Here is a 13,236-nt window from a genome sequence, read left to right as displayed (position 1 = left end):
CATCCACACCAGATGGTACTTTCGTTACAACTGATGACGCTGCACTGACACATCATTACCATCCAAAGGCCATAGTTTACATTAGGGTTCACCCTTGGTGTTGTACAATCTATAGGTTTAGACAAATATCTAATGACAGGTATCCATCATTATGGTATCACACAGACCAGTTTCACTGCCCTAAAAGTCCTCTGTGCTTTGCCTGTTCATCCCTGTCTCCTCCACTAAGAGTGCAAGTTCTTATTTTCATGTTTCCTTTTTTTTCCTAAGGGGGCCCCCAAACATAAAAGGTGTGGTGAATGTAAAGGAGGTCTTAGGCTTATGAAGCAGGATTTGATGAAGTTAATTTAGCCAATCCCCTACTGAGAGACACTGGGCTCTTATCAATTTCCGCCATTACTATCAATACAAACATTTCTGCCATTAACATCTTTGTCTTCCCTCCTTGTGCTCTCTTGTGTTTCTTTAGGGTAGGTACTAAAAAATGGCATAACTGGGACATGGGAAATGCTACATTTTAATTTGATAGGTACTGCTGAATTCCTCAGTCAATTATTGAAACTTCTAGAATGGGTATATATATATAGATATAGATATAAAATCACAGGCACTTTCCAGAGCCTTGAAGATCTAAAAGCAGGTTTGGGCGGGTGTTTTAAAAATATATAATTGAGGTCATGTCTCTCCCAAGCCTTTTTGAGTAACGGGTACACAAATTTCTCATTTATTTCACCCAAAAAGTATTCATCGAGTGTTTATTATGTGCCCTGGTGCTGTTCTAAGCTCAGAAGATGAAGAGGTATGGAAAGCAGACAGCTTCCCACCTTGCAGGCAGGAGCGTGTATTCTCACTGTCGCCAAGTTCAGGATGCTCTGAACAGCACCTGATCCATAACGGGGACTCAACACATGTGTTTGCTGACCTTGCTTTGAACAAGATAAACTTTCTTGGTTTACTGGTTGAAACAAGCAGTTTTCCTAGTAATAAGAGCCACATTTTTACCTTTCTAAAAATATACCATCTCCAATTTAGTCCATGATTACAGCAACTTGGGAACTCAAAATTGTATCATGTTTATCTGTGAGAAGTGAAAACATGTCCACAAAAACCCCTTTGTACCAGAATGGTCACTGCAGCTTTATTCATAATAGCCAACAAATGGAAATAGTCCAGCTGTCCTTCAATATGAAACTGGATAAACAAATTGTGGTATATTCATACACTGAATTTCTACTCAACAATAAAAAGGAATGAACAGGGTTGGGGGAGGGATAAATTAGGAGTTTGGGATTAACAGATACACACTACTATATATAAAATAGATAACCAACAAAGACCTACTGTATAGCACAGGGAACTATACTCAATATTTTGTAATAACCTATAAGGGAAAAGAATCTGAAAAAGAATATATGTATATGTATAACTGAATCCCCTTGCTTTACACCTGAAATGAAGACAACATTGTAAATCAACTATACTTCAGTAAAAAAAAAAGGAATGAACTGATACATGCAGTAACATGGATGAATCTCAAAAACATTCCTGAGTGAAAGAAGCCTGTTACAAGAGTACATATCACGTGATTCTATTTACATGAAGTTCTAGAATAGGCACAGCTAATCTATGGTGGATAAGGTAAGACTGGAGTGGGAGTAATGATGGAACAGGAAGGGGTGTGAGGGGATTTCTGGGGTGATGATGATTTTCTATATCTTGATAGGGGTTTGGGTTACACAGGTGTGTCTCATCAACAGTACACTTGAGATTTGTACATTTCAGCAGATGCAAATTTCACCTCAAAAGAAAAAAATAGAACCATAAACAAATATTGAACTCTAATTAATTATATGCATGCTGAAGTATTAGGGGGAAGTGTCCTGATGTCTGCAACTGACCTTGAAATAAATGAAAAAAACAAGATGAATTGTTGGATGCAGGAAGGAACGGGTAGACGGACAGAAAGATATGGAATAAAGCAAGTATAGTGAAAACATCAATTGTAGAATCTAGGTGGTGGGTACATAGGTGTTCTCTATAAAATTGTCAACTTTTCTGTACATCTGAGACTATCGTAATAAAATATTGGGACAAAAACTGTACCACAAATTGGGGAAACTAAACTTTTATTGGAAGGTTAAAATTGAGCCAGATAAAACTGGGTTCAAATTCTAGCCATGCAGCTTTCTAGCTAGTTGCTTAATCTGTGTCTGCTGCAGTTTTCCTGTATATTATGTGGACATGATTCTTCTTTTGTAGGGTTTTGTGAGAATGAAATTAGGTAATATACTTAAAGTATATTAAAAACATAGCGGGTAAACAATGAATGGGCGCTTTTATATTACTCTTGGTGACTATAATGTAAGAGTTCAAAGAAGATAGCCCTCGATGCGGACTAGAAAAATCTAAGGAGGCTTCCTAGGAGGTGTGATTTTAAAGAAGAGTAGAGGGCTTCCTTGGTGGTGCAGTGGTTAAGAATCCGCCTGCCAATGCAGGGGACACGGGTTCGAGCCCTGGTCCGGGAAGATCCCACATGCCGCGGAGCAACTGAGCCCGTGCACCACAACCACTGAGCCTGCGCTCTAGAGCCCACGAGCCACAACTACTGAGCCCGCGTGCCACAACTACTGAAGCCCACGTGCCTAGAGCCCCTGCTCCGCAACAAGAGAAGCCACCGCAATGAGAAGCCCGTGCACCGCAACGGAGAGTAGCCCCCGCTCGCTGCAACTAGAGAAAGCCCGCGCCCAGCAACGAAGACCCAACACAGCCAAAAATAAATAAATAAAATAAATAAATTAAAAAATAAAAAATAAAAAAGAAGAGTAGAATTCAGGCACAGCAAATCAAGGGCTTTCCTGGTGGAAAAAAAGTCTGAGGAAAGGCCTAGAAACAAGAATGAGTTCACGTGGGCAAGTTTGGTGAGAGGCGAAGACCCTACATTTTGTTTTTTTCAAAATAAAATTAAAATATCTGCGTATGTCAATCTCCTGATAAAGGAAGACTTGAACAATTTACTAGGCACCCATGAACCCTTTCAGGGGCAGGGTCTTTACATGTGAAGTGAAGACAATTTTCAATTCCATTGTCTGAGAGTAGAATTTTACTGTCTACTGCTTTACAACTTTCTGGAAACAAAATTTCATTCTCTTTACCCTCTTTGCCAAGAGATGCGGGACCTGGTAGGAACTGAAGCTGCCAACAAGAGTCCTTTCTCGGGCTTCCCTGGTGGCGCAGTGGTTGAGAATCCGCCTGCCAATGCAGGGGACACGGGTTCGAGCCCTGGTCTGGGAAGATCCCACATGCCGCGGAGCAACAAAGCCCGTGAGCCACAACTACTGAGCCCGCATGCCGCAACTGCTGAGGCCCGCGTGCTTAGAGCCCGTGCTCTGCAACAAGAGAAGCCACTGCAATGAGAAGGCCACGCACAGCAACGAAGACCCAACGCAGCCAAAAAATAAATTAATTTAAAAAAAAGAGTCCTTTCTCTACTGGGGCAACAACTCCTCCAGGTCAATCTCACCCTAAAGGTGTGGACTGAAAAAACGCCCTCCAGAGACTTCCCTGGCGGTCCAGTGGTTAAGACTCCATGCTCCCAATGCAGGGGACACGGGTTCGGGGAACAAAGATCCCAAATGCTGCGCGGTGTGGCCAAAAACAAAAACAAAAATGAAAACAAAACAAAAAAACACGCCCTCCAAGGTGCAAACCATCTCCCCTCTCAGCCTCCTTTGCTGTCTCACTTCCACTCTTGTCCTATGTAGTAGGCAGAACGATGGCCCCCAAAGGTGTCCACGTCCAAATCCTGGAACCTGTGACTTTGTTACCTTACACAGTAAATGGATTTTGCAGATGGGATGAAGTTACGGATTTGACACAGGGAGATTCTTCTGGATTATCCGGGTGGGCCCAATGTCTTTGTAAAGGGAAGTGAGGCAGGAGGGTCAGAGGCAGAGAAAGATGTGACAGCAGAAACAGTGGACAACGTGATGCAATCGCTGAGGGGTGGCACACAAGCCAAGGAATGCAGGCGGCCTCCAGAAGCTGGAAAAGACAAGGAACCAGAATGTTGCCTAGAATCTCCAGAATGAACGCCATCCTGCTGACACCTTGGTTTTAAGCCCAATGAGATGCATCTCAGATTTCTGACCTCCAGAACTGCAAGGTGATAAACTTGTGTGGTTTTAAGCCACCAATGTTGTGGCAATTTGTTCCAGCAGCCAGAGTTAGCTTTTATTTATTTTTATTTTTTTAAATAAATTTATTTATTTTTATTTTTGGCTGCATTGGGTCTTTGTTGCTGTGCACAGGCTTTCTCTAGTTGCAGCGAGCGGGGGCTACTCTTCGTTGTGGTGCGCAGGCTTCTCATTGCAGTGGCTTCTCCTGTTGCGGAGGACAGGCTCTAGGTGCATGGGCTTCAGTAGTTGTGGCGTGTGGGCTCAGTAGTTGTGACTCATGGGCTCTAGAGTGCAGGCTCAGTAGTTGTGGCGCACAGGCTTAGTTGCTCTGTGGCATGTGGGATCTTCCCGGACCAGGGATCGAACCCGTGTCCCCTGCATTGGCAGGCTGATTCTTAACCACTGCGCCACCAGGGAAGCCCCAGAGTTAGCATTTAAAAGTATAAACTGGAGCACATTGATCCCCTGTTCACAGTGTTTTCCCATCACACTCGGAACAAAACCCAGACTCTTTCTGTGATCTGGCTCCTGCGTACCTATTTCTCCTCAGCCCCTACTGCTCTTCCTAACCCTGATTAAGCCTGCCTTTACTTCCTGGACTAAACCCAGCTCATGTCAACCTCAGGGCCTTTGCACTTGCTGTTTCTTCTGATCAGAATGCTCTTCCAGCAGACCCTCACATGGGGGGCTCCTTTCCTCTATGTCTCTTCAGAGATGCCGCTGCCCCAAGGCAGCTTTCCCTAAACACCCTCTGCAAAATATCATGGTTCCATTTTCTAGAGTCTTGCCCTCATTTTGTTTTTTTATAACCTGACTTCCTGAAATTATCTCATGTATGTAGTTTTCATTTGTCTCCTGCTGGCCTCCTCAGTAGAACGTAAGCTCCAACAAGGCAGGGAACTTGTCTGTTCACTGAAGTTATCTCTCACCTTACCCAGACACAGGGGCCGTCCTAATACCCACATGTTGAATGAGTGCGTGACTCTATCTTCCTGATCCCACACTGTTGTTTTACCAGTGAGCCTTTCACTGATAAATCACTTTTCATGCAACATGAGCAAAGAGCTAGATGGTCAAGCATATTGGGTCCCTGATTATTTTATTTCCAGTGCTTGCTGCCAGAGCTGGGGATAAATCAGCATATAGTCCCCAAACCAGTCATGAAGTAAGTTAAAAAGGACCCTAATTCAAAAATATACCCCCTAGGGGACTTCCCTGGCGGTCCAGTGGTTGGGACTCCGCGCTTCCACTGCAGGGGGCCCCGGTTCGATTCCTGGTTGGGAAAGGAAGCCGTGCAGGGCGGCAAACAAACAAATAACCTCCCCTACATCATGCAGCTGAAGGTATTTTTTAAAAAACTATTTTTGGATATTCAAATGCCTTGCCTCATCCTCAGACACTTAAGCCCTTTCTCAGCTTTTTGTCTATCTACATGGAGGTTGTAGACCTCTGTGAAAGGGATTTTTTCTTGGAGGGATTTAGGGAAGGATAAAGGAGGGAGGGTGCACACAGCACTATAAGAGATGGGAATAGATTCTTTTCAAGTGACCATCTTCTCCTTGAATGCCCCCAACTCGTCTTTTACGATACTTTTATGGATACTTGAAGATTTCTTTCCAGAGCCTTTCATCCAAAAGGAACTGTGACAGAGCAGATGGTGGAGATGTCCATACTGAAATGCAGAGGGCACACTTCTGTTTAATGGCAAACCTCTGTGAAGTATACTGTTCCTCTTTCCTGCCAAGGCATGTCTCATCAAGGGTTGACCGCAAGATCTTCTTCAGAAATGTCTTCAACTTATCAATAAATTGCTGATGCTGCTGGAATCTGTAACCTCCCATCAGCTGCCACTCAGTTCAGTTGTTCTGAGTCGGGTACCCTTCTCTCCTCAACCTCCACGACCCTGATTCTTGGCCAGTTCGGGGTGGGGTGGAAGGGAGGGGTTAAAATTACCCCAGAGAAGACCCAAAGCTCCGACTTTGTTCAGGACCCCCAGACCCACCAAGGGATTTGTCCAGTTCACCCTGAAGTGGGAACCCCAGCCTCTTGGTCCTTTTTTGAGACTCTGTAGCTAACCTCTAAAAAAACTGATCTGGACCTGGATTTCTTTTTCTCTCCTTGGTTTCAAAAAGTTTTTTACAAAAGTATTATGGACTTGTTTCAATAAATTCAAATCATATAGACAAATAAATTCAAAAGTTAAATTCCCTTTCTAACCATTGCTCCCCTCTGCCTTGAAGCCCTCTCTCTGGGGGGAGTAGCCACGGTTAACTGTTTACAAGTGCCCTTATTCCATGCTCATCCAAATACATTCATGAGAACGGAATCATATTCTTTTGCAACTGGCATTTATTACTTACCCACATATTCTGGAACTCCTTCTCTGTCAACATATACAGGTCTATCATATTCTTTTTAGCCAAGTGCTATTCCATAATATGGAACAATGATGATATACTATAATCTATTGTTGGATATTTGGACACTATTACAAATTCCATTACATTGAATGTTCTTGTATGTATATCCTTGTGCAATTGCAATTTTCTTATGAGTAGATTCTTCGAAAGTAAATTGTTAGGTCAAAGGATGTATTAAACACATTCAGAGAAACAGAATGTGTAATATATAGAGAGAGATTTATTTAAAGGAATTGGCTCACGCAGTTATGGAGGCTGGCACGTCCCACGTCTGCAGTTCAAGTCCCAAGACCATCTGCTGCAGAAAGCCCTCTTGCTCAGGGGAAGTCAGTCTTTTGTTCTATGCAGGTCTTCAACTGATTAGATGAGGCCCACCACATTATGGAAGGCAAGCTGCTTTACTCTAAGTTCACCATTTAAAATGCAAATTTCATTCAAAAACACCTTCAGAGAAACATCTAGAATAATGTTTGACCAGATATCTGGGCACCATGGACCAGCCACACTGGCATATAAAGTTAGCCATCACAAAAGATATGTTAATTTAAAATTTTTATAAGTTATTACCAAATTGTGCTCTAAAAAGGTCATTCCAATTTACACTTTGACCCAGCAAGTGTAAAGGCATGCCCTTAAACCCACATCCTTACCAACATGAAATATCATTCTTTTTCATTTTTTAACCAATCAATAGGTGAAGATGGTATCTGTTGTTTTTATTTGCACTCATCTCTAGTGCAGTTAAAACTATTTTTTACAGAAAATAACAAATGTTAACAAGGATGTGGAGAAATTGGAACACCGGTGCACTGCTGGTGGGAATGTAAAATGGTGAAGCCACTGTGGAAAATCGTATGATGATTCCTCAGAAAATTGAACCTAGAATTACCATATGATCCAGCAATTCCACTGCTGGACATATACTCAAAAGAACTGAAAGCAGAGATGTAAACAGGTATTTGTATACAGACGGTCCCTGACTTATGACGTTTTACTTATGACTTTCGACGTTACAATGGTGTGAAAGTGATACGCATTCACAAATTTGAACTGTGAATTGAGATCTTTTCCCGAGCTAGCAACATGCTGCCTGATACTCCCTCGGGGTGCTGGGCAACAGCAGCCACAGGTCCCAGCCAGCCCCGCAATCACGAGAGTAAACAACCGGACACCAACAACCACTCTGTACCCAGACAGCCATTGTTTTCCACTTTCAGTGCAGTATTCAATAAATTACAGGAGACAGTCAACACTTTGTTACCAAATAGGCTTTGTGTTAGATGATGTTGCCCAACTGTAGGCTAATGTAAGTGTTCTGAGCATGTTTAAGGTCAGCGAAGCTAAGCTAGGATGTTCGGTAGGTTAGGTGTATTAAATACATTTTCAACTTAATGCTATTTTAAATTTAGGAGGGGTTTATCAGGATGTAACTCTATCGTAAGTCGAGGACAATCTGTACTCAAGTTTATAGCAGCGTTATTTACAGTAGCCAAGAGATGGGGGCAACCCAAGTGTCCATCAACAGAAGAATGGATTAAAAAAATGTGTTACGTACAAAACATGGAATATTATTCAGCCTTAAAAAGGAAGGAAATTCTGACACACGCCACAACATGGATGAAACTTTGAAGTTATGCTAAGTGAAATAAGCCCAAAATGACAAATACTACATGATTCCACTTACATGAAGTACTTAGTCAAATCCATGCAGACAGAAAGTAGAATGGTGGGTGCCAGGGGCTGGGGGGAGGAGAGAATGGGAAATTATTGTTTAATGGATACAGAGTTTCAATGGGGAAGATGAAAAAGTTCTGGAGATGAATGGTGGTGATGGTTGCAGAACAATGTAAATGTACTTAATGCCAGAGAACTGTACACTTAAAAATGGTTGAAACAGCAATGTTATGGTATGCATATTTTCCAATTAAAAAAATAACTATTTTTAAAATTTATATTTCTTTTGTGAATTGTCTTTTCATATCATTTGCTCTTATTTCTGTTGAGTTTTTTCTTTTTCATATTGACCAAAGGAATTCTTTCTATACTTTGGACATTTAACAGTTTGTTATACGTATTGCAAATATTTTCTCCCTCTCTAACATTTCTCAGATATTTGTTTAAATAACACCAAATAAAAGTTAAAAATATTACAAAATCAAATATGCAGCTTTTCCTTTATGGCTTCAGATTTATTACTTTGTGGAGAAAGGCAGGCCTTCTCCATTTCATAATTATAAAACTATTCTGTACTTTCAGAGTTTTTCTATATTTAGATTTTTTAATCTATTGGAATTTTTGTGTGTGGTGCAAGGTAGAGAACCTAATTTACTAATTGATAGTTTCCTAAATGGATAGCCAATTGGACTGAAACTTTTTTCTGAATGGTCTCTTCCTCAGTGATTTGAAATGCCACATTTATCATAAATTAATGTTTTGGCCTATTCTGTTTCATTGATCTTTTTGTTTATTTCTGCTCCAAAATCACATTACTTTTATTTTAATTTTTTTAAATATTTATTTATTTATTTGGCTGCGCCAGGTCTTAGTTGTGGCATGCGGGATCTTCGCTGCCGTGTGCGGGATCTTTAGCTGCGGCATGCAGGATCTTTGTTTTAGCTGTGGCATGCGGGACCTAGTTTCCCCGACCAGGGATCGAACCCGGGCCCCCTGCATTGGGAGCAAGGAGTCTTAACCACTGGACCACCAGGGAAGTCCCTCACGTTGCTTTTATTACTGTAGTTTTATAGGACATTTTGATATCTGGTAGGGCACGGCCTCCCTTATTCATATTCTTTTATCAAGAAATTCTTGACTAGTCTCACAATTTTCTCTTTCTGATGAACTTTAGAATCAGATTTCCAATTCCTGATGGAAATTCTACTGGCACTCTGATTGGAATTGCATTACATTTTTAGATGTAAAGAACTGACCCTCTTAAATATTGACTCTTCTTAGGAACATTGTATTCCTCATCTATTCAGATCTTTTACGTCCTTCAGTCAAGTCATATTTTTCTTTCTTTTTTTTTTTTTAATAAATTTATTTATTTATTTCTTTATTTATTTATTTTTGGCTGTGTTGGGTCTTCGTTTCTGTGTGAGGGCTTTCTCTAGTTGCGGTGAGCGGGGGGGCCACTCCTCATCACGGTGCGTGGGCCTCTCACTGTCGCGGCCTCTCCCGTTGCAGAGCACAGGCTCCAGACGCGCAGACTCAATAGCTGTGGCTCACGGGCTTAGTTGCTCTGCGGCATGTGGGATCCTCCCAGACCAGGGCTCGAACCCGTGTCCCCTGCATTGGCAGGCAGATTCTCAACCACTGCGCCACCAGGGAAGCCCTCATATTTTTCTTTGTAGAGAAAAATGCCCATCTTTTAAAATACATTTATGTTTGGCTGCATTGGGTCTTCGTTGCTGTGCGTGGGCTTTCTCTAGTTGCGGCGAGCGGGGGCTACTCTTCGTTGCGGTGCACGGGTTTCTCATTGTGGTGGCTTCTCTTGTTGTGGAGCACGGGCTCTAGGTGCACGGGCTTCAGTAGTTGTGGCACGTGGGATCAGTAGTTGTGGTGTACGGGCTTAGTTGCTCCGCGGCATGTGGGATCTTCCCGGACCAGGGCTCGAACTCGTGTCCCCTGCACTGGCAGGCGGATTCTCAACCACTGCACCACCAGGGAAGCCCCTCTTATTTATCTATGAAGCCAAAATGAACTAAATATTAAATTCAACTAATTTAATTGAGCTAATATGAACAAAATGGTTTTTTTAGATGTCGGGATAAACAGAGCCTGGATACTTGGCAAGGGAGCACACTGCTCTTCTGAACTTCGGGACTCAAAATGAGTCCTGGCCAGCATCAAAAATGGGCATTTTTCTCTGGGACTTCCCTGGTGGCGCAGTGGTTAAGACTCCGCCTGCCAATGCAGGGGACACGGGTTCAAGCCCTGGTCCGGGAAGATCCCACATGCCGCGGAGCAACTAAGCCCGTGCGCCACAACTACTGAGCCTGTGCTCTAGAGCCCACGAGCCACAACTACTGAGCCCACGTGCCACAACTACTGAAGCCCCCGCGCCTAGAGCCCGTGCTCCGCAACAAGAGAAGCCACTGCAGTGAGAAGCCCGCGCACCACAATGAAGACCCAACGACGCAGCCAAAAATAAAATTAAAAAAAAAAAATAAGATAAATAAGAAGTGAAGCAAAAAGTGAGAAATCATGCTACAACAGCTAAGACTGTCTTTAAATATATTTCTTGTGAAAACCCAAATCAGCATTGGTGGAAATTATAATCTTGCATATTTTAATACACAGCCAAATCCTTATACAGACACATCCAAGCATGCAAGACTTTCAGCTTTTCCTCTCTATGAATCATGCATAACAGATTAGTGTATTTAAATTTTTTCATACATAACTTGAATGTATCATTAGTTTTCATACATTTTTCAACTTGAATTTTCTCTGGGTAACAAAGTGCTTTCAGAGATAAAATGTAATATTAACAGAATTTACAGTTATGAATTAAACCTAAAACACAACAGTAATCTTCACAGTTAAAGATGTAAGGAAACATTGCGGGACTTAACCAACGCCATAGTCTAGTAAGTACCGCAGCCAGATCTTATGAGCAAAAGTTCTCATTTATAGCACTCAACTTAAAGTTGGTTCAATCAAAAGTATTTTCTAAGGCTTTACCCAACAACATACACCGTTGTAAAGGGGAATAAATCCACCAAGAATCTAGTTACCGTAAGCTCTGAAAATCACTGAGGAATAGCATCAGATATTATATCAGGTACTGTGTGCAGGCACTGCTTTAGCTCCTTGGATCCCCTGGGAAAGGCATTATTATCACTCCAGTTAAGTCCTATTACCAATCCTTCGCCCCTTCCCTTGTGGGGTCACAGTCTTCTGCAACCAAAGGCGGTGAAGCTGCTGTAACCACCCTTGACTCAGATCTGCATTTGTACCACGTCCAGACTATCTCTTGCATCCCTGCACTGTGGCTTCCCTTCTTCCTACGAACTTTCTAATCACATCACTTTACATTTCCACGCCCTCCGAAAATTTCCCAACACCCACTTACTTTTAAAAAAATCAGTGTGGGAACTTCACCTTGACGCAGAATGAGGTTCACCCCCCAGGATCTCTGCTTCTTGTGCTGCTGGTCTGCAGCCTCTCTCCAGTCCATGGTGTCCTGGAGAACTATAACACAAACTTAAAGTGTAAATGCATCCGAGAGACCTTCAACTTTGTCTCCATTTTGCTCATTGGAAAGATTCAAATCTTGCCCCCTGGGAATGAATGTCCAAACACAGAAATCATAGCCTGGATGAAGAATAAGTCAGTTATCTGCTTGAACCCTGGAGACAAATGGACACAAAAACTAATGAGAGTGTCAAGAAAAAGTGCTTTTTCAACTTCACCAGTTCCAGTGTTTAAGAAAACGACTGCCTGATGCCAATATTCCCACCAAGAACACCTGCATTCCCCCTTCATTCCTGCCCTCAGTTTTAGTTTTGTTTGGTTGGATCTTTTCCAGGAAAAAGATCTTCCCCATCTGCTCAAGCATGAGAATCTATGTGCAAATAACCTTGCAGAAGCTGATGGGGCAAACTTGAGATTTTGATTACAGTACCCTACAAACTTAGAGTTTGCATTCTTAGTCATCAAGGAGGAAAGTTTCTTGAAGGACAGTTACTTAGTTATAAATGATATAGATTTCTTTCAAGAACATACCTGTTGTTGAATGCTGAATTTTCTACAAAATAAGGGAATGAGAATTTAAAACTCTAATCTGAACATGTGGCTTCAATTAAGGAGGAAATGATGGAATGCATTTCAATCATTTTACACCCTAGGAATAGCAAGCTTCCATAAGAGATCTTAAAAGCTGCCTGGGAAACCCATGGAATTTCAGCCTTCTAAGAGACTGAGGGTTCACATAATAGATATCCTTCGTTTAAAAGCTCACTATCAAGAGGAACGAGGTCCTTCTTCTACTTTTAAAGAGTTCCTTTATAAGATTTATTGTCACAGATAAAAGCTAATAACATTCAAAGATCCCCAGACTTAAATTCATAGAATATTCAGGAAAAGGATTTAAAGGGTGATACTTAGATGTATTCTTTTATACCTTGGCTTTGATGAACTTTTTTTTTTACTCACATCTTTTGCACAGACTTTTTTTTTTGGTCTCTGGTATTCAATTCTTTAATGCTTCCTATTAATCTAATGCTATTCAATAAACGAGCAAATGTTTTACTTAAAAAAAAAAAATCTATGTGGAATCAGCATCCGAAGGTAATATGTTGATGCTTAAGATGGAACTAGCCACACTGGATTAAAAAAAAAAGAAAAAAGCAGCTTCTCGCTAAATTGAATCTGCATGTAACCAACCCCCTGACAAAATGTGTAAAAGACCAAAGATAAATTAATAATTTTTATTACCTATGTAAATATCCGCTTCCTGTGCATTTTGTTCCCTTTTAAGTTCCTATTTATAGATACTATTTTTAAAATATCCATCCTTATTTACGTCAAAATAATAAGGATGGGCTAGCTTAGCAATGGTTGGATGGCTTTGGGGACTGTTTGACTAGAACATGGGGATTTAGTATACTGTACTGCTTCTGAGTAAGGGTAAAATT

At 41.5% G+C, this 13,236-nt stretch overlaps 1 long non-coding RNA gene across 1 annotated transcript in view; it reads left to right on the top strand.

The window, feature by feature from the left end:
- LOC309629643 overlaps positions 1 to 13,236 on the top strand; it is a 545,666-nt gene that overhangs the window by 330,708 nt on the left and 201,722 nt on the right. The gene's annotated exons all lie outside the window — the stretch shown is intronic.

The sequence above is a fragment of the Balaenoptera borealis genome (genome assembly GCF_965194805.1).
Source record: "Balaenoptera borealis genome assembly, chromosome: 5".
Classification (NCBI taxonomy): Eukaryota; Metazoa; Chordata; class Mammalia; order Artiodactyla; family Balaenopteridae; genus Balaenoptera; species Balaenoptera borealis.
Note: the sequence above shows the minus strand (reverse complement) of the source record. Positions and strands in the feature narration are given on the sequence as shown.